At 37.9% G+C, this 27016-nt stretch overlaps 2 long non-coding RNA genes across 3 annotated transcripts; one reads left to right on the forward strand and one right to left on the reverse strand.

Annotated features, from left to right (window-relative positions):
- Nucleotides 1-14453, forward strand: LOC118168338. Of its 2 annotated transcripts, XR_004751498.1 has the most exons (5): nucleotides 1-293; nucleotides 6382-7594; nucleotides 8370-9277; nucleotides 12428-12688; nucleotides 14200-14453. It is a non-coding gene; the product is annotated as an uncharacterized LOC118168338 (long non-coding RNA). The 2 variants fall into 2 exon arrangements; XR_004751497.1 differs by lacking the exons at nucleotides 12428-12688; nucleotides 14200-14453 and having other exon boundaries at nucleotides 106-293; nucleotides 6382-7490; nucleotides 8370-9490.
- LOC118168339 lies at nucleotides 8007-25964 on the reverse strand. Its single transcript, XR_004751499.1, has 2 exons — nucleotides 25777-25964; nucleotides 8007-8260 (listed from the first exon to the last, which is right to left on the reverse strand). It is a non-coding gene; the product is annotated as an uncharacterized LOC118168339 (long non-coding RNA).
- Between the last annotated feature and the right edge of the window lie 1052 nt (nucleotides 25965-27016).

Consider the following 27016-nt stretch of genomic DNA (forward strand, 5'->3'; position numbering starts at 1 on the left):
AGCCAGGCATTGATCACACAGGCTAAGAGATACCACTTAAATATGGAAAAACATATAACGATCGTGTTTACGGGAGGTCTTCCTGTTTATATGGGAATTAGGAACAGCAGACTTTTAGAGGAGAGAGAATTTTGTAGACTGAGTATATTATTTCTACTGACTCAAGACAATCTATGCTGATGAATCATTTTGAACAAATAGAGTTGTCAGAAGAGGGAAGACCAAAACACACGATGAACAACACTGATGGATGCAGTGTGATCTAGTTACTGCAAGAAGCTGGGACCCAAGAGGTAAGGTCTCATCCTGGCCTTAACAGGCTTTAGTTTGCATTTTACTGTGGGCTTTTTGTTGTTAGCTTTTTGGCCACCCTATTCATTTACTTAAATTTCCCATGTGAAAAAATGGAAGATTACTTCAGATAAACTACTGGATTTAAAATTTTAATATATATATATATATATATTAAAACCACATTTATAGGAAGACTTTCACCATAACTGCCTCCTATTCCTCCCTCATCTCTGAAGCTGCACTAAGGAATTTTCATTTTTGCCACTGACACTGAGATTCCTCTGCTTTTGTCTAATGTAGCAGATCTTAACATCTGATTTCTCTTCACTACTGAGCCCAGTGTTTGTGCAGCACCTAACACAAAAGGAGAGCTCATCTAGTACAAGAGCTGCCACTGAGAGCACCATCTGAACAATAATGTATCTCCGTATGACTCAGCAATCACTTGTACAGTTTAAACTTTCATAATTTTCACTGGATTTATTTCTTCAGATTCAACTGAAATGCTTGATATTTGACTGACAGTCAGGATATATTTATATTGTGAGAAAGAGCCTCTTCTTGTTATTGCATATACACCAGTACATGCTTCTCGTTTATATGCCTGTATATTGCTAAGTCTTTTTGATGTGAACAACAATAATCACTTTAATGAACATTATTAATTTATTTTTTTTAGCATAATTGAATTTATTTAAATTAAGTCACTTGCATATCAACCAACTGATGGCAGGAAGATTTAAAAGAATTTTTGCAGTGGTAAAAAGCACAGGAAAATACAGAGAAGAAAAAACACATATGCATGCAGGGGAAATAAGCTTCAGGGCATTGTCCCTTTCCTGCCTAGGCACTACATCATGATTTTTTGAGATTGCACAAAGAGATAGCACCCTTCAGCCTGCCAAGTCCTAAATTATTACACTTTATCATTATTTTTCTTTTCACGTGCCCAAATCATGACACAAGTGTGAGTGAGACTCAAAGCATGTGTATATACACATATAAACACAAATATACACATATATACATGCATACACGTTATTCATAGGATTAGTCATGGTTGCATCATTGTAGTACTGTAGCTACTGAAAAATTAAGTCTCTTCCCCCACATGCAGCAGGCCACAGTTGTAAATCTGTAGCCTACTAAAACTAGAAAGTCTAATGTATCGGCTGAAGGGGCCCGTAGCAAGAACAGATTTCTGGAGGCCCACTCAAGTGCTCTGATAGTGAGGCTGTTCAAGGGAAAGAAGTAAAAAAGAAAAGAAGGGTTACGTTCCAGTGTAGCTTCAAAGAGCTGAAGCAAGGGCCACAGTGTTCAATACTTGGGGAAAGCTAAGAGACCAAAGATTCAGTCTTTAGAATGAATAAGATTTTTCTAAGAGGTCGCTCATCATTCATAGAGAGAATGATTTCTTGTAATGAATATGAGCATACATAACACAGCAGATCCACAGCTGCTGACAATTTTCATAGTTTCATATGACTTCAGTGGAGTCAGGCCAACATACATCAGCCAAGGATCTATCCTGCACTGCATTCATATAGTTGTTGCTCATATGTTAAAAACTAACCAGCACTTCTGTGTTAGAGAAGAAGCTTCATTCTAGAAAGGCTGTGTCACACTGTGTCACAAATCCAGCCCTTAAAACCAGGATAATCACACTTCTCCTGTCATCAAGGTGCTGGAAATCTATGCATTTTTAGTACACACAGTTACTAAGGACAGAGGGACAATACTAGCACCTGGAGAAGCTCTTCAGCAGCAGTGTTCTTACAGATTTAAACTTATACTCACAGAAAATAACAACAATAAAAAGTGAACTTGGAAATGCAATGAAAAACAGCAATAGCATACAGGTACCTTCCTTGTCCTCCTCACTCTCCCCAAGATCTTCGTAACATGCTATACAAACACACTCTTCAGTTATCAGCCCCTCATACATTAGAAGCCTCCCATAGCAATTAATGTTTGAACAACACTGTGTGGGTGAATTAAACTCCAGCACTCATAGGAACTCACTCAAGGCTGTACCATTATATGAAAGAACAGAACTCTGAGGGGAAAAAAAAAAAAAAAAAGTAAGATTTGGCCCCGTGTCTAATGTCATTTAAAAAAATTATTACTTACCCATTTTCTTCAGGTTATTGGGGCATATCTGGTATTACAGCTTGCTGCCTATTGAGGGAGTCTGTTACTGAAGTTTCTGAAATAAAGATGAGACACACACAAAACCCATACTTTAACTTTACTCTAGTATCCTACTAAAGAGAGGTGGGAGGGTGGGGAACGAGGACAAGCAGAACACCTATTTTAAATAAAATAAAACAGCCTTTTAAAAAATAAAAAAAATGAAATAACAAACTCACTGGAAGAAAGAAGCGAGTCTCTCCCTCTCTTTCCATCTGAACAGCACAGGTGACAAAGAGTAAACCAAGTACCCAAGGCAGATCACCTCTATCAAAGAAGCGTGGTCCCTACTTTCTCTGAGGAGATCAGTTTTTATTCTAGAATTGAAAACACCTGGCTAGTTTTTGCACCAGTTGCTTCCATGCGTTTACCCTACCAAGCATTTTCAATGAATTCATTGGTATACCTACATCCTGTTCATTGAGTAGCCAGACTGAAATAGAAAATCATTACTTTCACTAAAATGGGGTCAAAATGTAGTATAAAATTCTCCTCAGCCAAATTTGAGAAAATCGTATTGTTCCTCATTAGCATTTAGAAACTAATTTCATAAACAGTGGCCAATTAATTTTTAAACAACCACCGTGAAGCAATAGTGTTGTGTTACCTAATGAATTAAAGGTCCCTTCCTTTATTCTTAAATAACCTTTAAGGTCCCTTCCAACCCAAGATACTCTATGATTCTAAGGTTCTATAACAAGGTGGAGATTGGCACAGAGGAATTAAAGCTCAGAGCCTTGATGGGCAGATCAGGAATCTCTTAAGGCACTCTGACTTCTCCTCGCTTACACCTCTGCCCCTTAAATTAGCTACAGAGGTGTTCTGTTTTCCTGACCCACATCAATTATTTGTTTTTGTCTTTGTTCTTCAGATTGTACCTACAATTTTCAGAGGCAAGAGACCAAAGCTGTGTGAATTCATGTTCCTATTTTTTTATATATATACATATTCATTGTATTATCTAAAGAAACCCCATGCAAAGGGAAGTACAAGTCTGCCTAAAGAGCTAACCACACAACAGACAAAATTAAGCAGCATAGTTGCCAACGTACACATATATTACATTTACAAATCCTTGTGTATACAGTTACCTTTAACTGTGTCCACTGACTAAGATCTTGTACACAGCAAAAGACAAATATGGAAGAGTTGTGGTATTGTGGTCTTTTGGCTCAGTCAGAAAGCACATCCCACATGGTAGTGTAGAAGCAGGTGAAGAAAAGTTGGAGTGAAAATGCGCAAACAAGTCAGGCAGAGGTGACACCACGACAAGATGGGGTGCAAACTGCAGTGGTTGTCTGAGCTCTGTAGCCGTCTTCCTCAACACCAGCTACAGCTGCCCTGACTGTAAAAGACTTAAATCAAGAAATGCCCTGATGGCAAAGACAAATCTTGTTTTTTAAGCAGTTGTGAGAAAGAAGAAAACAAGTGGTGACATGGTCAAAAAGCAACAGGACGGAAAGACATAAATAGCTATATTCTGACCCATATGCAAGGATGGCATTTGAATATGGTGGAAGAGAGGAGGAAGGTACCTGGTTAACATTATTGACCCAACTGGCAAGTTTTAATTCTGTAGCCAAATCTTTAAAAACAGCTGAGACCAAAACAAATAAGGATGTACTGGACTCCAGGTGCTCAGAAATGACTTACAAAGCCATCCCTGTTCTGTCAAAATTGTTGTTAGGACATCTTTGCTCAGCCTAAATGACCTGTGTTGTTCAAGCAGCTATGCACTAAGCTGAGAAGAATGATTTGCAGTGAAATGCAGGCAGAATAAGCAGGGAGACCTCGCAGTGCAGAGTATAATCCACACTGTGTAGACCTGTAGTGTAAGCAGCAGAGGACAGACCCTTTCAGTCTGTTCTTGCCTTCAGAAATCCTGGGGTTCCCTGGCAACACTGTCTACATTTGTTCTCAATATAGGTAGCCTGCATATATATAGCTCCATGGAATATTCCCAGCAGTAATAACTACTTTCCCAAGAGGGGTTTGTGGAATCACATGTCAGTTTGATTTCAGTTGAATTATTCATGTGTCAGAAGTTAAAAACATGTAGAGTAGTGTCTGCAAGAACTGGGCCCAAGTCAATACTTGTGTAGGAAAAAAAAAAAAAAAAAAAAAAAAAAAAAAAGGCTCCATTTGCAGCTCTCCTACATCCATATGATAGGATATACACTCCACTGCAAGTACCACTGTCCCCCTTTTACTGCCAAAAAAAAAAAAAAATCTCTTCCAGTTTATTATGAGTACACAGTTCATTGTGAAAGGGATCATAGCTGTTTTGTAGAAGGAAACTATTTGTTCAGATTATACCCAAGGGAAGCTGGAAAACATTTGAGATTTTTTCCCCCCTCAGAGATGTGATGTTCACAGAAGGTACTAAGGTCTTTTCTTATCTGCAAAAAAATTCTAGATTTTCATGTTGCCACAACTCTCTACCCCACCCCCAAAACTGCTTTGTAAACACATTCTTATTCAGGCCTATGTTTACAAGATGTTGAAATATTTGTTCTAAAATTAAAATTTCCAAATGATAATTGGTTCTCTTATAAGAAAAGAATCCTAAAATAGTAAAGACAAGAATGAAAGCAAAAATCTTTGTATGTTATCTTAGTATATTTGCCAAAATTGCAAATGAGAAAAAAAAAAAAAAAAAAATACAGAGGCACAGCTGATCTCATATGAGTGCCCATCCTCTGCTTATCTTAGGGGGGAATTCTATTAGCTGGCAATCCAGAAGCTGTTTCCATACTTTTCCAGTACAAAGAGGGAGCAACCTTAAAGTTAGAAAACAAAAAATAGAGAACATAACATTTTTTCTGCTTGACTCAATCAGCCCTTTCAGCCTGTCACCATTGGTGGACATGGAGAAGGTAGCAACAGCACTGAAAAGGTTGCCCTTGCTTGGCAAGATATAGTATTGCCAAATTCAGGGACAACACCAAACAAACTCAGGAGATCTATTTCTGGCCTGAAAAGTAAACAAGTCCAAGGCTTGGAGCATGTGCCCTTGTGCCTTGCATGTTCATTTATCACAGGAGAGAAAGTAAGGTATTTAATAAATCCAATAATGCTGTTCTAGATTTTGCTGTTACTCTCCCCACTTCCTATCATCTCCCTATTTTCCTTACTTGGATCACCTACAAAAACATATCCTGGTCCTGCCTAAAGCATGGCCTGCTTCAGCTGTAGCCAATGCTCTCCTAGAGAGCAATTGTTCACCACCCTTTGTCTGCTGAGAGGTAATTTTGTGGAGATATGTGGGGATTTTCTCTCTCTAGCAGATTCATTCACAGGCCTCTTCCAAACACTGAAAAATTGCTGATGTAAAGTCAAACTATTTCCTATTCTTGCACTTGCTCAGTCATCTCCCTTTGTGCCAAAATCAACGTTATGGATAGACACAAATTTTGCTTATAGTTCTGTTGGCTCTCTCCAAGTCTGTCACTTCAGAGTCACTTCAGACTCTATGTGGAGGTAATTACTTCCTTCACAAAATCATTGGACAGTTCTGGATTTGAGGAAAATCTTATTAAAATACTGATTTTATTTATTTATTTTCAGTGTTGAATTTATTTTCAGCATGAATATGAACACTTGCATGTAAGATAGAAGACCAAGACAAAAAATAAGATGACTGCTTTCCATAAATTTTTTTGGGCTTGGCAGAAGGCACAGCTGTGCCGGTAAATTTATGGGTTAAATTCTACTGTCGTATAAAATACTTGAAAAATCATATCTCATTTTTTTCTGCACATTTATTTTAGGCTATGATAGGCTTAAATATTACCAGATTCTATAGAAAAAAAAAAAAATCCTCAAAGGAATCTATGATTCTTGGTTATGACTGAAGCTGAATGGAGAAAAGGAATTTAATTTTGTGCAAATTTCCAGGTTTTGATACTTGCTTCAACACAACATGAAACAAAGCCCTTCAAAAAGAAAAAGAAGAGAGAGGAAAAGAGAGAACACTAAGTTTCTAGGATGCTGGAGATTTGTGATTGGAATCAGGCTCTGCATACTGAGTTATCATCTGCTCTGCAAAGACATTTCATCTTCACTAAAAACTCCAATCTAGACTTACTACAGTGTCCTAACAAAATTATAACTGGAAGTATAAAAATTCAGCAAAAGGATTTTATTACAACAAATAAATTTCTCAAAGAACTTATTTCTTCAACAGCACACAAAATGTCTCCATTTGTTAATTTTTCAAAACTGTGTATGATTTCTAGATAATGCATCAGAATTACATCAGAATTGCATCAGAAGTACAATGAAGCCACCATTAATATTTCCCCTTGAATATTCCATGTTCCAAAAATTACAACACACAGGACATACATCATAACTCACATCTTGATCTTTTTGGTATGCCAATGAGCTGTGCTGACAGATTTGACTTGAATCCAACTCTTTAAAGTCTACCGTGCCTATTCATTCTTATCTGGATTACTATTGACCATGAGACAAAGTTCACCATTCAGCCTTTTTAGAAACAACCTTTTGAAAGTACAAGATATTTTGAGAAGCAAACAGAGAAAATGAATGAAGTGGCATGAATGGTAATTGGCAGTGCGTACATGTTTCAGAGGGTGCTTCAGAGGGAGGAGCAGAGACTACAGTTCTGTTTTGCAAGGACCATAGTGACCATGAACCCCACAAAACAACTGGCCAATGAATTTCTGGATACCTGACAAGATGGATAGTCTGCTCTGAGTTAACTTCATGCAAGTGTTTCATACTGAATAGGAAAAGCTTGGTCAGCATGACATGGAGCTTTACCTGACTATCTCAGTAGGAATAGCTGTGGCTTGGTGCAGGCACAGAGCTGGACAAATATCCAAAATAGCTACAATGTCTTCTGCTCTTTCACTGAACACAAGATGCTGCTCAGTACAAGTTTCTCTGATGATCTGGAAGGGAAGCACAGATTCATGCCAAAAAGAAATCTGCTGACCTGACAGGGACTCTTCTCCCACTTTGTTCTTGTAAGTACACAGGTGAGCAAGTATTAAATGTGCAGGAGCTCCATAATGTCTCCTCAGGAATTGTTCTCACTTGTTCTCATTAATTAACAATGCTTCATTTGGCAAACATAATTTCAGTAAGTAGAAAGACTTTTGTTCCTTTATGCTTCTGTCCTTATTTCTTAACCTGACTTCACACTTTGTGTAAATTCAGCAGTGACTTCTTTGGATTCTTCCCTCAGCCCATTCTCTGACCTTCCCAAAGGATATATCCATGCGAGGGCTCTCAAAGTTTTCTGACAGCACAAACCACACACCATACTGCCTTTTCCTTGAAGTTCTTGGAAAGTTTCCATTTTCTACCCAACTCACAAATACCAATTCCCATCAGTATTGTAATACCATGCCTCTTTTTGTATCACACAATGCTATCCCTAATCTCCAACTTCTGGGGTTTTGCCTACTTTTTAAATGTCTAGCTTTTAGGTTAGGGAAAGTGTTTTAGTCTTGCTCTTGGACGGTTTCAAGCTCACAGTTGATACTTAGAAAAACAGAAATAACAGTCTGCATTTTTATTGTATTATTGTAGGAAGAATGTGCACAAAAGGTCAGACTCTATTGCCCTTCATCTTAGCTGAAGTCTTCAGCTGCCATAGGTTTGCAGAAGCCAGAATCATTCCCACCCAGGGATGGTCTCCTTTCCCTGGTAGTGGTTCACACCGAGTTTCAGCCAGAACTCCATCCTGGGGCAGAGAAGCGCCTTTCTCTGAGTATTTCAGCACTTCCTTTTCTGTCTGGAACTTCTAAAGCATCATAAAGAAGGAATGTATTAGTGGCTGTGAAAGCTGACTGAAGCTTTTTACGTAAAGAATGACTTAGTGTGAATAACTATATCTGGTACTTTCCTTACAGCTCAGGTTATTGGAAGATGTGGCTACGTGATACCTCGTGAACTGGACAATAATTCCTATTAAATCTACCAGAGGGAAAAAAAAAAAAAAAAAAAAAAAAAAAAAGCACCCCAGATGAATCCCTAGGACTCATAAAATGATGAAAATATCCCTTCTACTTTTTTAAATATTTTTTTATTTTTTTTAAATGATTAAGTTCCATGTTTTTTCAACTGATCATGGTTTTTCAGGCCTGATACGCAAAGGCTGGATGTTTGGAACTGGCAAAGGTATACTGAGTAGACAGTAAGTAACATTTTTAAGGAGACACACAGTGATATATAGTAGACCTCCATATTGCCATGGTCTACATACCTGTATAACAAGCATCCACTTTTGCATTAGAATGCTAAGTAACTCTCTATGTACATACTAAAACTGACAACACACTTATGTGCACTTGGACTAATCTTGATATATTTATTTTCTATAAGAGAGGTGCCCACATGATGGATACTTTATTTATATTTCTATTGAAGAAATATTATTGCTGCCCTAGGAAGCATTTGAAATACAGAATGCTGGGAATGTGTGATGTAGAAAGAGTAGTACCTGTTTGCCCTTTTCTGAAATTCTTCTTACAGCCACAATTGTAGAGGCAAGACCCTAAGCTAGCTGGACTTCCTGTTTTATCAACTATTGTTACCATTATGTACATAAACAGAATTATATTTTATGCAGAAGAAACTTTCTCAGAAAAAAAGCAAGTTGCAAAAATTAAGGAGTCCTATGGTTAGCACTTAAATAAATCCAGCCCTTATAGGAGGTGCCATTAGAATGCTCAGTGCAAAAGTATCAGTGGTTGTAATTGGTTACACCAGTAGAGCAAAATACTAGAAGGGCTTGGATCTACAGGATTCAGTTAAACAGGTATTAAGCTAACAATATTTTGTTTGTAGTTTAAAATGTTGTCATTGTGTATCTATATACTATAATATGGAGGAGGGTGAATGGTTTCCTTTGTATTTCTCTTGAGCAGCACAGCCCAGAGTATTTAGCTCACACTTTGAGAATTGCTGCAGCTGTGTCAGATTCAGATTTTCTGAGAATGCTAAAAGGCAAATAAATGAGATTATACATGAAGGGGACTGTCAGTTTTTTTCCAGTTCCTTGGGGTATTCACAACTTGTTTCAGAAGACAGAGGATTAGCTTTCCCTTTATACCTTAGAAAACTCTGAATTCACCTAAGGAAACCAACTGTTCATCTGTACCTAATTTGAGTCACTAGATATGATGGTAATTTGTATAAGTGGAGATAATCAGGCCTTCTCATGTGTTGGATTCTGGTCTGCTTGTACAGACTATTTCAATAACAGTATTAAGCTTAGCTCTATAGTTCCCTGACCTTTCTTTGCAGAGTGTTCACAGGGATGAATAAAGAACACATAAAGGGTGTATGGTAACGGTACTTGTGGCAAATACTACAGGGTAAAGCAGCAGGAAATACTCGCTTGTTTCACCCTCCTGTTGCATATTCCTTTAGCAGCCAGCTCAAGTGAGGTCATGCAATCTGCTGACCAGCTGGCTTTCCCACATAAAGTTTCCTTTAAAAAGTATCATTTAGACTCATGCCAGCTGCTGCTGTCATTACTTTTCTACAGTCATTGAAATGCTAAAATGAAATGCTTTGACTGAAGTCCAAAAGCAAGACTGTTAATTCAAAAGTACTTGATTTTGATTAGAGTATATAACTGCTTGACAAATACATTCATAAATTCAGAGGTAGAATTGCAGAATTTCAAACACCAACAATAGCTAAGAATTTTTAAATACCATTACAAACACTGCTGTTCTGTATTTGTTAACCTAAATACTGGAAGATAGTAAGGAATGTCATGTCTGCTACTGGGATTATGTGAAGATTAATTTCATGTTTAAATGTAAGCAAATATATTCATCTTTTCCATCTCTTCAATTTAAAAAATTCTGTTAAAGAATAGCTTGTCTCTTGCAAATGGAACTCTTCTATTTTACATATACCTTTTATATTCTTCACTCACAAAATGATGTTAATAGTATAACACTGAAAATATATTCAAGTACACAAGGAGGGTAGAGTTTACACCCTCTTCATCTGAACTCCATGATGTCTAGATGATTATAAACATATATTTTTCTTTCATTAGGCATCAAGAGTTCATAGCATTTCCCAGTACAATTTCTTATTAGTATCAAATTCAAGCATATACATATCATGCATATGAAAGATTTACTTTGTTAATGATCACCAAATGTCAAAATGAAAAAGCTTACCTAATGGCTCTCACGAGGATGACAAATCTACCCACATAAATCACCGAATGACTGATCTGATTTTTGTAAGGAGAATACTGCTTTGATTATGTATAATTTCCAGTGGAAAACATAAAGCTGTGGCCCTTACTAGTGATATCGATGGTAGCACAGTCCAGACTTAAAAATTATCTTAGTGACTATTTTCAGTAGCCAGTTGCCAAAGATTTGAATTCAATGTAATTAGACTTTATTCTGTTTTTATATTTACTTTCATATACGCATCTATCAAGTCAGTGATCAGGAACAGATTAGTGAGACAATATCAGCATATTGTATCCATATGGCAGGAACAGGATTAAAGAGAGAAACGTACTGAAGACAGAGAATTCAGATCTGGGTTAACATTAAGCTTCAGACCTGAACCTGAAGTTCAGATTTGTGCTGGAAGCTAAACTCTGTGTAGAATATCAGATTTTACCCTGCAGTACCAAAATCTCACAGGCCAAATGAGTAAAGTTTCAGCTCACAGCTAAAAGAAAATCACAAACTCCTTAGTATCTTCACTTTGATACACCAGGCATCTAATTTTTATAAACCCGCATTACATAGCAAAATTAATGAGTTACATCAATTTATGCCAGTCTGAAAAACTGTATCCCTTCAAGTTCAACTGAATTCAATCTGAAAGAAACATATGAGAGAAGGTTGGATCTCAACTGATTAGGCTAGAACTAAAATGCAATTCTGTCTCATTTTCCTGCCTCTTCCTGCATTTGGAAGAGGCAGGAAATTCCTTTTTCCAAATTCTACTTGAGCAGCCTGCTCTTAAAAAATCCCCTGAAATACAGACAATGAGTTTACAAGAACCTCATGTATCCTCTTTTGCATCCCAGAGCAGCCCTCAGAAGTTGCCATTTGTTGTCATTTACCCACTTTCAGCTGAAAACACTGGCGTTTTCCTTGCCTCTTTCTCCCTCTGGACAATTTTAGTTCTCTAGCTATGTTGTTTAACTTACTAAAGTGTTTGTTTGGGGCAGAACTTGAAATGAAAGACATTATAGAACTTAACATTCTATAGTATTGCCTCATACTTCTCTGAATAGATATCGTTGACACAAATGGCTGAACAAAAAAAAAAAAAAAAAAAGCCATGAGAACTGAAGATGTGTGGGCACTGAAATATTTCAAGAATTGAATAATGCTTTCCTTTATCTCTTAAGACTGACAGATGACAATGTTTCTTCAGGACTGAATTGAATGATGGAGAAGATGAAAAAGCCATTTGAGAAATGCCTTTCTTATTCCAAATCCTTTACTTCACATTTCAACAGTATGCCCAAACTGGATATAATGTTTCTTTCACTTATGGCAATGCATAATCCACAGAAATGGTACTGGTCACAATTCAGTCCCATCCTCCCCCTCTCCAAGTAAAGATTGTAAGTTTAAACTGGTCTTTGGGAAGAGTGATCTCTAGGAAATGTTATTTTATTGTAACTTCTAACAGTGGATTTCAATGATATTAGTAATCGGAGAAGGCTGTGGTTTTTCTCAGGATGAGGAAATCTCCAGTGTTTCTAGTAGCCAAAAATCTTCAAACTTCTAGGAAATGTCCAGACTCCTTTAACTGTGCAAAGGGCCAGAAAATGAAATTCCTCCTTGAACGAAGCCAGCAAGATTCTGCTCACAACAGAGAACAGCTTACCAGTGTAAGCTGCTCTCTTAATTTGAAGAAGCCCAGGAAATAATAAGATAAACATTTTTCTTACATTTGTTTATTTCAGCCCTTGTCCTCTCAGGTGTGGACCATCTCTACTTCTGGCAAGAACTACCCAGGAATTCAGTGGCTGTCTGCACTGCCCCATACCCAGTTGGCCCTGGGGCCAACTTGCAATATGAGCCAAGGGCTGAAGGGGATGGCCTTGTCCTCACTTAGTGAGGATACACAGAATAGCAGTTGAAATGAAACACAAAATGGCAGTTTATCTGCTGAAAGTGCAGCAAGAATGGCTGGGGAACAATCCTTGGTGATGCCTCAGAATAAGGTCTCCATCCTCTCTATCTAAACAGCAAGCTGCTTTTTGGTTTTCTTTTTAGCGTTCCTGTTCTAGCCAAAGATATAACAATGCCATGTGCAATGACATGCAAATTCACCAAGATCTATCCAGAGTGAAGGATCTAGGATTAATAAAAAAGTCATTTCAGTACTTAAAGGGGACTTACAAAAAAAAGCAATATTTTACATCCGCAGATAGTGTTAGGAGAAAGGGAGATGTTTTTAAACTAAAAGAGGGCAGATTTAGATTAGACATTAGGAACAAGTTCTTTACTCAGAGGGTGGTGAGGTACTGGAACAAGTTGCCCAGAGAAGCTGTGGATGCCCCATGCCCTGGAAGCGTTCAAGGCCAGGCTGGATGGGCCTTAGAGCAACCTGGTCTTGTGCAAGATTTCCCTGCCCATGGCAGGGAGGTTGGAACTAGATTGTCTTTAAGATCCCTTCCAACCCAAGCCATTTTATGATTCTATGAAAATCTCATATTTTGGAAATACAGTGTTTGCCTGAGCCACACTGAAACCAGCATCTTCTTTGTTTTTTTCACAAGCTCCAGATTCCAGATGGATATTTTAGGATGCACACTTTGCGGCCTCCAAAAGTATATTCCCTGAGCTTGCAGCTGCTGAATGAAATTGATATTCTGAGCAGTGCCATCAGCTGGCAAAGGCTGATCCAGATGGATGGGTTGCTCTAAGTCTAATAGCCTAGAAACATCCTTCAGGGATGCCCAGTGAGAGGGAATCTAGAAGTCATGGGAAACCTACCAGAGTCAGTCATATGCTCCTCTGCCTATATACTGGGCACATAAAATCAAGAACTGTCAACCTATTATGGTCAAATTTAATGAATTTTTGCCTGTAACACAGGCAAATTTTAAGATTAAGGAAAGTAAAATGTCTAAAATATTACCTGCATTTGAACTTCAGACCAGATATATTTTGCCCTTTATGGGTCATTTGCTATACTCTAAGCAGATCTTCCACATAAAAAATGTTACATAAGCCATGAATGATACAAGATACTTTAAGAATCCACGTTCTGTTTGGCTAAGACCTTAATTTCCTAACACACTACAATATATCTCAAGGATATATCTATTCCACGATATCATATATTATAAAAGTGGCAGCACTGCATTTTCAAGAGTTGCATGCAAAGGCAGATCACCTTGCTTCAGATGTCTTGTGAAAACACCTATTTTTCCTTTGCAGTGCAGCATGTAGCAGGGACACAGTGAGTCAAGAAAGTTTCCTTTCTAATAAAATTGAAGCTTCATATGGAAAATTGCCACATGAAGAAATGAGACCTTAGTAGAAAGATTTCAAAGAACTCAGGGAAATTGCCTATCCTATACCTAAAGACAAGTGATTAAACTCAATCATATAAATATAATTTATTATGACCCAAACTGTAAAGAGTTTAAATTGCTTAAGAATGTGTGGGTAAAACCTATTTTTAAACAAGGACTTCTCTAATTTTTTTTTTTCAAAAATATTTTAGATGCTGTTGTAGTTCCTTACTGCATGTGGTCAGTTTGAAGCAGACCAAACTCTGTTCTAATATGACCATGAACATTGCTGACTCCTTAAAAACAATGATTACAGTGATCATGTCTGACATTTCAGCAGCATCAGCAGAATTTGTAAGAAATACAGTGCTTTTATTTAAGGGGCAATTTGTCCCCAAGAGGGACATATTTTGCATTTAGGCAGGGGCTTATAAAATAGCAAATCTAACACCTTTTTTCTGCCTCCATGCCTGACTCCACAACAAGAAGCCATGAAGAGACTCTGCTGTAGGATGGAGGAGACCATGCCTACAGCTTGTGCTTGAGTGGTGACAAAGGTCTGCATAGAAGATCAAGGAAGCCTTTTTCAAAACTTCCAGCGCTGTCAGTCTTGGCTCCACAGTAGGAGCCTGAGCCCCCTTCCAGCAGAGTGGTGAAGTCCAGTTGGGCTGCAGACCTGGAGTGCACAGCCTTACCCTGGAAATGTTCCTGCAGCTCCCTGAGCAAGAGCTGCAGACACTGGAATCTGCAGGCGGCTGGAGCCAGACACTGCCTGGCAGTGTTACATCTGGCCAGGTTCAGAATCCAGGTCAGGTTCAAATTCTCTGAAAGTTTGTTAAATCTGAGACATTTTGGACAAGACACTCAAGACTCAACAAAAAGGCATTTTTAAATGAAATTCTTTCACAGTGCAATTCACAACAAATACTAACTGTGAGTTAGCTCATTATGTAAACAGCAAAGTGTTGAATTTTGGCTGCCTTTAATACCTCTACTCTACTGCACTTTCTAACCAGAATATCAGTCTCTAGTATGATTTTAATTAAGCTTCTTTCTCTTGATACTTATGTGTTATCACACTGTCTGATTTTCTTAGAGTCACTGTTAAATGTTATTCCCCACAAAGCCCTTAACACAGGAAAAATAAGTTCATTTTGAAGCCGAAGGATAAAACACCAGGTGTAAATACAGAGGTATTTGTGGATGCACCAAAATATGATCTTAATTTTCATAGTCTTCATTCTTATCATCTATGCTGACCTTAGAGCCTCTGTCTCCATCTTTTTCCCCTCACTCCAGCATTACAGTCTCAACTCCACATTTTCATTTTTCAGCTGCATGTATTTAATTATGAGTCACTATCCCAAAAGAAGAACAAAGTGATTATACTTCCATGTGAATTTGCAGAATGTTAATCTGGTTATAGATACACAAATGAAAATAATGTATGAGTATATAAATAGAAAACAAAAGCTTTATTGTGGGTTCTTTGAAAGTCTGGAATGCATCTCAGAAGACAAGAAGGGAACCAAGAAAAGTCTTGATTCCAGCTGATAAATGTTTGTTCTCTAAAGGTTTTAATCCATGGCAGAGAAGGATAATGAATCATGTCCAACATCAGTGGCTAAATCTATTAATTCCATTTTTATTTTAGGGATAAAAATACTTCAGCAAAACTCATCTAAGAATGAGCTGTAAAGGTGTTTAACTAATCAGCATATAAATAAAAATAGTTAGGATTTATCAGTGTTAAATGTTTAAATATTTTGAGAATTTACATGGTCCTTGATACGATTATTTTCTCTTAACTGTGGTTGGGTTTAGTTGTTGTTGTTTGTTTGTTTGTTAATTTCCATTAGCTGAATGTGGATTTTGAAATAGGATCACTTATTACAGAGCTGCTTTTAAGGGTCAGAAATATATAAACTACATTCTCAGACCTTCTCCTCTTCCCTTGCATTACACAATGTTTCCCTAGTGAATAATGAATCCCCGCAAGGTACTTTCCAGACCCATTTTCTGTGATTGTGTCCAGCTATTCTATGCCCCAGATAAGCAATATATCCACAATATGGAAAAAAAATATTCCCATCCTTAGTTTGTGAGATTGTGAGAAGAGGTAAACAGGACTTCTAGAAAAAAAAAAAAAAAAAGAAAAAAAAAGAAAAAAAAAAGACTTAGCGGAATGGCACAGATATGGGATGTAACTTTATAGGTACCTGCACTTTCATAGTTTTGATACCAGTTTAATTCTTTATTCTATTCATCCAGGGCCCTCTGGGGAGGTATGTATATCATTGTCACAAGCAAAATATGGGAGATTTTAGGGAGCTTCAATACAATCAGCAGCCATCATTGCTCCTCTTGCCTATACTGCAGGTACAACACTGAGAAGCAGAACTTTTTGTTCTAGGAGAAGAAGGTCTACAGCAAGCTCTAATCCTCTGTTTGTGGCATCACAACAGTATCCAGAGCAACTAAATGTGATCTGATACAGAAAGGAATGTGACTTCAAGTGCCAGCAGATGATGAATGACTGAGGAGCAAAAATCCTGTTGTCGTACAAATACCCCCAGCAATGGCATATGCATGAGGCAGATGAAATACACAGAACTGACATATGAACAGAAAAAAAAATAAAAATGCTTTTGGAAAGTTTCATTTCTGCCTCAGAATATGTTTTAGTCACCACAGCAAAACACTTTGATGGACAGAGAAAGCCAAAGAGAGGTGACCCCAACAGCAACAGAGTCCCCAAGGCACCTCCATCAGTCACTAATTGGATATTCATTTAAAAAGGCAGTGAGAAGTATATAAGCAATTACATCAGTTGCAATTTTCATTATATTTTCAGAGTTTACTTATTATCTGTGCTGAATGAACCATATAGATGAGAAAACCAAGAATAAAACCAAAGCCTGGAGTACAGTAAACTGCTTAGAAGTTGGCCTTGGATTCAGGAAAGTTCTTTTCCCAGACCTACCTCAGATTTGCGTTAAGAGTATGACAAAGACCTTTTTGTTGCGTCTCTACAATACCTAGCACAATGGGTCCCTGATCCATGACTGGAGCCTCTAGGCATTGCCACAGTACAAACAAATAACAATAGCTAGCGGCCAAAGACATTGCTGAGAATTGCTTAGTAGGCAAGCAAGCTTCTTATAGATGTGTGTGCTCTGAGCACTTATTCAGTTCACACAGCCTGGTGCTTCAGAACATTCTTTGTTGAAAAAAAGCAACTGTTGGAAATATTCCCTTGACCCTAAATAGGGGCCAAGAAGGTGGAAGATATTAGAGCCACTTCTTGTGTATCAGAACCCTGAAATGGTCTTCAAGGAAGTGAGTTCGGTGTGTGTTTAAGCAAGGAATGCTCCAATAATGTCATAGATATTACATAAAACACCCATGCTTCGAGCAAACACATAGTACAATATCTTTACACAACACATCTCCCTATTCGTATGGTGCATAAATAGATATGAATGAAAAAACCTGCTGGTTCAGGCACTGGGCTGGTACACTGAAGAATTGCAGCTGATTTCTGGCTCTGGCACAGATACTAGCATGCCCTTTGGCAATTCAGTTAACATATCTTTCTTTTCTTCCTTAAACCAACAGGAAAACAAGAATACTTTTCCTACCTCAGAGGCATCATGAAGATTCCCAAACACCATTAAACATTCAGATGTTGCCGAGATGAGGCCAAAAAAAGCAGAAACCTAGACAAGTCCATCCCTGAACTTTGGGATGAGAACTCAATCTGAGAAAATTGATTCTCAGATTGCATTGTGTCTACTGCATTTTTTCTCCTAAATACAGATGGGGCTGGCTTTCAGAGTATTATATGATTTCAGTTCCATAAATTTTTGCCATTCTTCACTAGTTAGAAAACAGTGCTAGTTTTAATGAATTGCACACATTGTATGCAAGTTAAGTGATAATCTCAACTTCTGAAAAATACAGCTGTCTTTCTGTGTGTAGATCCATGCCTGCAGGGAGAACATCCAATTTACTCTTTCCTGATCATCAGATATATCACACAGCAATCCTAACCTAAGTGTCTTAGTTAACTTACACCAGTAAGCTGAGAGCCCCTTACACCAGAGCCTTGTTCTGGAGTGCCAATACAGACAGGGTACAGTTACACTCTGGTTCTTGCACTTCCATTTTTTCTGGTGTTTTTAACAAGAAGAAAGTCCTGTCTTGATATTAGATTTTACACTATGACTCTAGTTTATTTCTATCTAGAACAAAGTTTCTAGACAGTCAATATATTTTGTCAGATCAACTTGCAGACAAGCTTTCAGGAAAGATCATTCTCTAAGTTTTTTTATTATTATTATTATTCTTTCACATTGAGGACTTGATCTGACTCAGTCATTTCTTAAAGGCAAGAAAGACCTTTAAAGAAAACCATTCCATGTTCCTACAACAGCCACCCTGCTGAGCCCAAAACTGAAAACATGTCAAATATCATTTTACCATCTTAGAGCTGGAGAAATACAGAAAGGCAAATTAGCCAACATGCCTTACGCCACACAAGTCAGCTGAAGGATGGGATTTCATTGTCTTGACCAAGAAGTTCCTCATGTAAAAAGCTATGAGCTTACTCATCCTGTTCTCTCATACACCAATAATTTCTTTAAGGCGTATGGATATACAATTTTTTTCCTGCCTTAACAGAAGAGTTACTAAACTCCAATTCTCTTCCCAGCTTTTAGCTGTTTCCCACCCACCCTGCTGTTCTTCCTGTCTCACATTTAGGTCTTTCACAACAGAGAGCACTATTATCTGACATGACTGATTTCCTTTAGGTATCTTGCCCCTGTACCTCTGTCCTTTAGATTCTGCAGAGACCAATTCAGGTATTTGCTGAAAGATCACTCAGGAGACAGGGTACTCAAAGAACCTGCTTATCAGCTGGGTTACATACAACTGCAGCTGTGATGGTAGGAATGAGAACTTGCAATAGTTCTCCTGTTACATATAGTTGGCTGCCTCACTGGGTGGCAGAAGCCTTTAATACTTCTGCCTTCTAGCAGTATTTCTGTCTCTCAAACCAGAGGGAAGAGATAAAAAAGCATGGGGAAAAAAAAGCAAGGGTCCAACCTGTCTCTTCTATGTCTTCCATATAGATATATGAATAACAATAGGCACACAATGAAGGGTGGGTTAGGGTGTAAAAGTGCCTTTAGGACTTTAGAAGACACAGCACCATTAATGATTTTTTTCAAAGTCAGACCCAATTGCAACTGTTTACAGAGCCCTTTTTTATCTCCCTCAGAGACTTTGGCTTAATTCCCATCATTTCCGGGACCAGTCCCAATTATGCCAGTGACCACAGCAATCTGACTGCTTAATGCAATTCCATAGCAAGGACAGGGAACTCCCAGAAACAAGAAAGGGCTTGATTTGCTCTCCGCTGTACCTGGAAACAGCTCCCAAAGCCACACATTATGCCAAATAACTATGCTGCAGAGTAGCCAACTGATTTGTGCAATTCTAGATTAAAACAAAGACTATCCCTTATCTTTTCTTTTTGAAAAGCATATTTTTTCCAGGTAAAAATTGTTGGCAGAGTTTCTCATTGTTTGAAATTTCAGAGCTCTGTAATCTTTGTTCTAGTATTTCCATGAACACAATGTAAAAATTCATTTAAAAGGTGTAGAGCTGGGGGAAATAGGTGGTAAGGGTGAAGGAGGACTAGCAGGTTAAACTTACAAAGTACTCCTGCATACCTGGTAAAACTTTAGTTCTTAGAAAAACCCTATGATATCTCAGGTCTTACCTGTCTCAGCAAGTGTGTTTACTCACAGTGTCAAAAAAAAGTGTTTGAAGTGCACTGCAAGGTGATTTATTGACTTGCTTCATACCATCATTTAAGTTTATATCAACACTCAGAGAAGTGCCATATTATTCAATTTTTGCCTTGGATGATCTCCTCTGCTATTCCAGATTGTTATGAGCTTTTTTGTCATTTATAGAGTATCATAAGTTATTCACAACCAAGGAAAAAAACAGAAACTCTCTCTTGAAAAAACAATTGAGGGGCATGCACAAGTACAATGCAGTTCAGTGAGCGCAGAGCAAACACAGTGGCATGTGATCACTGTAGAAGGAATGCTCTGTGGAACAGACAGCATTTCAGGAGGGCTTAGTCAAAACAAAGTGAGTCGAGTTTTGTAAGAAATAACATTTCTAGTAAACCCTTTGGCAAACTCTGAAGAAAAGACACTTCGAGGGACTAGGTTACGTGGAAACCAATCACTGGCTAAAATTATCCAAAGTATGTGCAAGGTGGCAGGAAAGTAATTTTAGCTTTTTTTTGCAACATGTAAGAGGAGCAAAAAGGTCTTTGAGGACATAGGGCGACTATGGGAACTTTTGATAGTTTTCTTCTAATCAAGTTAAAGAAATATCATCATGTTAAACAAGGATGCTTTTCAGATGGCAAAAAATGGGCTTTGCTATTTGTCATACCATTAACCCTTCTTCAAAATATTGTTACATTTCTGAAGTTTCTTTTTGACTTATCTTACATGGCACAGCACTTTTGGAAAGCTGTATCACCATCATTAATGTGGTCAGGGCTTTGTGGTCAATTGCAACATCTCAAAATTTAGTGTAGTCACAGCTCTGATTTTATTCATCTTGAATGCTGATAAGACATAACTGAATGAGAAGGCAGAATCTGATATTATCTTCTCTGCCATAACTATGTCCTGAGGAAGTTTTAAACTGTAACTGTAGCATGCTTTCCCTTGTTTTCTTTCCCACTGTTTCTTTTGGTTGTTAAGTCCCATTCTACTTGCTCAGCACTTCCCTCTTCCTGTTTTCACCCTCTCTCCAACACCCAGAAGACAAAAACCTGTACAAATTCTAAGTCTGGCCATTATAAAATGGTTAAGTCAGCCTAGCCCAGGATTCAGAGATGAATTTCTTGGAAGGCTAGGCCTTATGGGCCTAATGCTTAAACAATTAATCTTTTTTTTTTTTTTTTTTTTTCCTTCTTCCTTTTCTTTTTTCAGAGGTGAGGAAATCCTCTGAAGGACCCTAATCCAACTAAACACTTAAGTAGGTGCCCTACTTTAAATATATGAGCCTCCTTTGTTGAGTGGAACAAACAAGTAGAGCTGAGAGTATACTTTAAGGCCACATAGGAAAACTGAATGATCAGGCTGGAATAAGATACAAGATTCTGACTCCTAATTGCAGGAATATTCATTCACTACAAGATTTTCCAATTTATTTGATATTAAACAGCACTGAAAAGATAATGTACACCTAAACATTTTCTGTTAGCTGCTGGATGTAGGTGGACTAGGCCTCACAGAAACCCAAGGAAAGCAAAGCCTGTCATTCTTTGATGAATCCTCACCCTTCTCCAAAGATAAACCATAGTTTGTATAGAAGAGTTCCAGTCGGCAAAGGAGTATCATCATCACTGTAATCAGCAGTTATAACAGCACATCAATGGATAGAATATTGATGGGATGAACTGACACAGCCTAATGCACAGTACTGCCAGGTTTAGATACCACATGGGCTTGTGCTTTCCCTGATTATACAACAGGTGGCCAAATAATTTATTGCAAGGAAACTTTGAGAAAGAAAGGTTGAGATGCCCCTTCCTACAGCTGTAGACAAATGGGATACTTCTCCATTGTGCACATCTTCCTGAGCAAGAATAAAGTTCTTCACATTGTAATACTCTCCCTGAGAGATTGCCTGGGACTGGTAAATCTCATTTTTTCTACTTTCTCCAGTTTTTTACTTTTGTATTTTTTTTTCCCATTCTTCTCTCCATACCCAGGCTTTCCTTCTCTTTCTACTCTTCTTTTCCATCACTCCCTTTTTCTTCAGTTAAAACCAAAGAAATATACATCTCCTTTCTTCAATTTGAGTTCTTGCATGCTTCTGCTGTTATTAGGACACTGTCATTAAACTTCTCTGTGTCTAGGGGTTCCTATGGCTAAAGCAACATTCATATTCCTCCACAGCTGCAAGGCCATGTACTTCAAACAAATCTAGCTGGGAAAAACGAACAAAGAGGAGATGCATCTTTCTAACTCAAAGTCAATGATAGTTAGCTTACATACTGATATTAGGAGTGTGGATTCCTTTATATATCTTCTATTCATTAGCTAGTAACATAAAATTGAGGCTATTTCTGTTATCTATAGCTGTGTTTAATGATTTCTTTTGTTTTGTTTTAGTTTTCCCTAGATCACTATGCTTAGGGACATTTACTCCTATCATCTCCTGTTCATTGTTGTGGTGCTATTTTATCTGGTCTCCTAAGAACAAAAACCTTCCCATATCATGCTGCTACTGCCTACCTGTTTGCCCTCTCTTTCCCAGTAACTTCTGTAAACTGTTTATTTATTACACGCAAAACCAAACACAGATTAGGGGTTTCTGAAATAGGATATTTCCATGTATTTTGTGAAAACCCAGCAGCTAGAGAGATGGAAGACACAAGCTGAAGGCTACCTGAAGGGAACGTTACCCTGTGTGCATCATAGCTATGAGCTCTGCTTGACGTGCCAGGATGGCACACCAATCCACACAGCGAGCCAGCCAGCACAGCTAGCCAACCCACAGGCTAGCTGACCAGCATAGCTAACCAAACAGCACAGCTCGCCAGCTTGCAAAGACAGCCAACCCGCAAAGCAAGAGAAACCATGTAGCCAGCCAACCCACACAACTAGCTGACCTGCACACGTATATCTTCAAAGCAACCTCAGAAGATGCTGCTTCTTGCCTAGCCTGCAAAGAGGGTAGTGTGCAATAACTTGGCAGGTTGGGAGAGAAGGGCAGACTGGCACATACCACAGGAGCTGACTACCAAGCAGGCCAACCGCTGTCTCTAGTCTTCACCAAGTATGGAAGGAGCAAAAGCTAAAAAGAGCCTGACACATCTCATTTAGGTGCTTAAAATTATGTGGGGCAAGCCCAAGCCTATATGTGGAATTCATTGCATCATTTGTTTTGTAAATATATATAGTGCATTTTGTCTTTCCTCTTGCTGGAAGCTCGTTCCTCTGGTTATCACAGAGTTCAGCCATGAATTTTCAGTGTGTATGTTGCGCATGTACATAGCTCAGAGTTTTTGTATCTGTGTTTCAGGTGGTCATATTCATTTCTATCTGAACTTCTGCTTTGCAGAAGCTTTCATGAATCTGTCAGTGGCCAATCCATGTGACCAATTAAAGATCAGACATAGCTTTTTTTGGTATTTTGGGTCACAGATACGAAAATTTATTTAGAAGACCAGTTCTCACATTAATTCACCTTCATAAATGAAACCCTGAGGTAACAGAAGACCACAAAAAAAAAAAAAAAAAAGGCAAAAAAAAAGCAATGGGTCACTTCAGGTTTAAGTGACTATTAAGATATTCTATTTATTCTTCAAACCCTCATACATACGGTGAAACTTGTTTTTCATGTACGCTGTAGAATTCATATTGTGTACGTTGGTAGACTTTTTTTTAGTTCCTGGTAATGGGGAATCTGTGTTATTTGCACATTGCAAAACTTGTTCCACAGGTATGTTGTGAAATTTTATTGGGCGTTTTACAGTTTGTGATTCATGTCATGTAAATGTTGTTCAGCTCAGCTTTGTGTTTTACTGATGAGTACTGCATGAATGTGATTTGTTGTTTGATTTTCCTGGGATGCAAGGATAATACTGCTGTTAAAAAGTCAACACTAACTTGTATTTTCCACTGACCCTGCAAGATTTTTTAAGGTATAAACTATATCTTTTGGTATTCTTTAGCATTTAACATGACATGATAGCACCTAAGCCTGGGTTGTCTTAATTCAGTGCTTATGCAATAAAAGTTACTAGAAAGAGAGTTCCCACTTGCTGTTATCAGACAAAAATATTTATTTTTGACACTATAAATGCAGTCACCTCAGTAATTGTCTGAGATTACCTACCAAATGTTTTGAATGGGCAGTAACTGTAAGTGGATTTGGTACAACAAATCGATCTGCATAGTCCAAACTTGATCTGAGTGCATATAGGCCGAGAATATATATGTAAAAAGATACCATCAAATTCAGTAACTGCAGTCAAGAATTCTCAATGCAAGTAAAGCATCTGATCCTCTCCATGAACATTCAGGTCCATGTTCATTTTTCAGACTAAATCATGTCAGTCAGCTGCAGGCCTCCCCTGCTCCCCTTATGTTCATAACAAAAATGGTCATGTTTACTTACATTAATTTAGATATTTTTGTATCTGAGGACAAAATATCCCTAGGTACAGTAGGAGTTGTTAAACTGTCTAGAGGAATTCACTACATGAATTAAACCTACATGAATTAAACCTATTGAAACCCTTTACTTGATGTTGACTCTGTCTCTATGTGTAAAGCAGAATGAGACCTGCCTTTACATAAGGCATGATGTACAACCTGTCCCTTTTTTCGCAACCCCAAGCACGTCTAAGTTCTAGGTAATTAAAGTCTCTTACCTTTATTTAAAAATTGTCACACATCCATTATTTTGAGTTAAGTGATGTCAGTGGTTGAATTAACAGTCATATCAATTTCATAGGCAGCTATACCTCTAATCAAAGTATAACAGCCTGAATATAATTAATGTCTTTTCATTCTCTTCACTGCTTCATTTGAAGCAATGTGCTTGTAACAGAGCCATTTTACCATTCTCACTAAAACCACAGCCCATTATTGTTAGTATCTGGACCACTGCACAAATGCAAACTATTGCAGCTATTTCTCATGTCTGTAATGAATTCTACATTTGTTGGTTCTACCTAGAGCCAAACAGGAGCACCCCAGGAAATGCTTCCTTTTTAGTATATCTAGGCATACACCTATCCTTAAGTTTAGGAGCACCCAGCTGTGTGGCAAAGCACCCAAGCTATTGTGTTCTGCTTTATGAAAATCAGCTTGCATTTCCTTGAGGCTTGTCTACTGCTGTGATACTAACAAAAATTTAATGTACATGGAGAAAAAAAAAAAAAAAAAAAAAAAAGGTATGTCTCAACTGGTTTCCCTTCCAGAAATTAAAATGTACTTTATCTTAGAGAAAGCAGTTTTCTTATAATAAATCTCACTGAAAAAAAAAATCAAAGAAGGTCCAAAGGAGGTAGGCAGAAGCAAATAATCTCTTCCACTGCATTTGTATCGTATTGGGGGTGGTCTTTGCTAAGCATTTAGAGAAGTACTGAGGTCCGGACCTTTACTCAGGAAAGCTCCCCATTCACCAGCAGAAGGGAGGGAAGAATGACCACTACCTAAAAGCAATAATTTGAATAAATTAACCTGCCTATTTCATGACTTCAGAAAGCTAACAACAGAATGTTCTTGTCTTCTATCACCAGCCTTTGAATTTCCACTCCTAGTGAAGCAGTGGCTGCCAGCCACTCATCAAGGAACCTCATGCTGTCCTAGGCTATGCCAGGTCACAACAGGCAGGAAGCCGTGCTAGGCTGCCTGAAACATGACTGCTTCAGGTCAGTAGGTATTTGACTTGCATATACCTGAAGGAATGTGCACAGCATTATAATCACCCCTCTCCAGTAAGACTTGACTGTTTTTTTTTTCCTCCACATGCACACATTCCCACAGGGACGTAACTTGTCAAACTTTTCCTCAGTATGCACATAAGATCTGCTGCCAATACGTGCAAGACGATGAGTGAGGGGCTGGCAGAAACTGTTATTTCTGTATCATGTAGTCACATACACATGTACATATTGAAGAGAAACTTAAGCAGATGAATTGCAATATTTTGTCATTATCCCTTTAACATACCTCAAGCAATTTCACAGGAAGTACAAAAACTTTGTAGTTATCTTCAAAATGCTCTCCTCAAGTTCAGGCACACCTGTAGTTAGTGTTGTGCTTCACTAGATGTGTGTGCCACCACTGAATAATGTAACTTACGTACCCTCAGATGTCAGACTAACCTGAAGTTTGACCAGTTGAAGTATGAAGTGGTTTAACTCTGCAGGCTTTGGCTGAAGGAACGCCACTTTTTTTTTTTTTTTTTTTTTTTTTTCCTTTTAATGAAGGATGATACTAAGAAAGGGGAAAAAAAATCAACTCCCTAAAAGCAAATGTTTAATCAAATGCAGCTTGTTATGAAATTTGTTTTGCCTGAAAACCTCAGCTTGTTGAAATTGAAATTCTTCTTAAAAGTAGAACAGCTTCAAGAAAAGCTTCCTTCCAGGATAGCAACTCTGATCAAAACCAGATACTGGATAAGCCCAAAATAGGTACCTGGCTGATGGGCAGTGCTTTTAGACAGCACAAGAGAGATTTGTACTCAGTCCCTTTTCTGTCTGACTCTGATCAAATACTTGAATGTCACCCTGACACACACACTAGTTTGTCCTGCTCACTGGAATACTAGTTATTTTATGAGTATTGTCTTCTATTCTTGTTTTCTCTAAAATGAAGCATATTTTTCTGGTATTGGTGAGAAATAAATATAGAAACTTTCTATGGCAATTATTCTTTTTTTTTTTTTTTTTTTTTTCTGAATAGGACCATATTTTAAGCATAGACTTCAACAGAAGAAACTATTGTTTAGTTTCAACAGAAGAAACTATTGTTTAGTCAGCAAATGGATAATTATCTTCTAATTAATCAAACTGATCTTTAATCTGAAGCGGATTTGCTTTAGAATAGAAAAGTGTTGGGAAATAAAGTCAACTTCCTCCCTGCACAGTTCTACGTTTTTCTCAAACTGAACCAGAAATAATTCATTTTGAAAGTTCAGAAATGGCTGGTGAACTCTTGTTTCTTCCAGCTCTTCTATGTTGTGTCTGCACTTCTGGGTTCCAGATAAATCTGGAAGCAAATGTGAAAAAATGGTCTCATGGCATTTTGGCAGGAACCTCTGGAAACCTCACAGAACAGTTTTTCCAGACTCAAAGAAGATTTTAAAACAGCATTACTTCAGCTATTTAAGAAACACATTCTTTCTCTCAGAAAGCTGAATGTTTCATGTGCCAATAGGCAAGATTAAAAACTATCCTTGTTTAAAAAT

The sequence above is a fragment of the Oxyura jamaicensis genome, chromosome 5 (genome assembly GCF_011077185.1).
Source record: "Oxyura jamaicensis isolate SHBP4307 breed ruddy duck chromosome 5, BPBGC_Ojam_1.0, whole genome shotgun sequence".
Classification (NCBI taxonomy): domain Eukaryota; kingdom Metazoa; phylum Chordata; class Aves; order Anseriformes; family Anatidae; genus Oxyura; species Oxyura jamaicensis.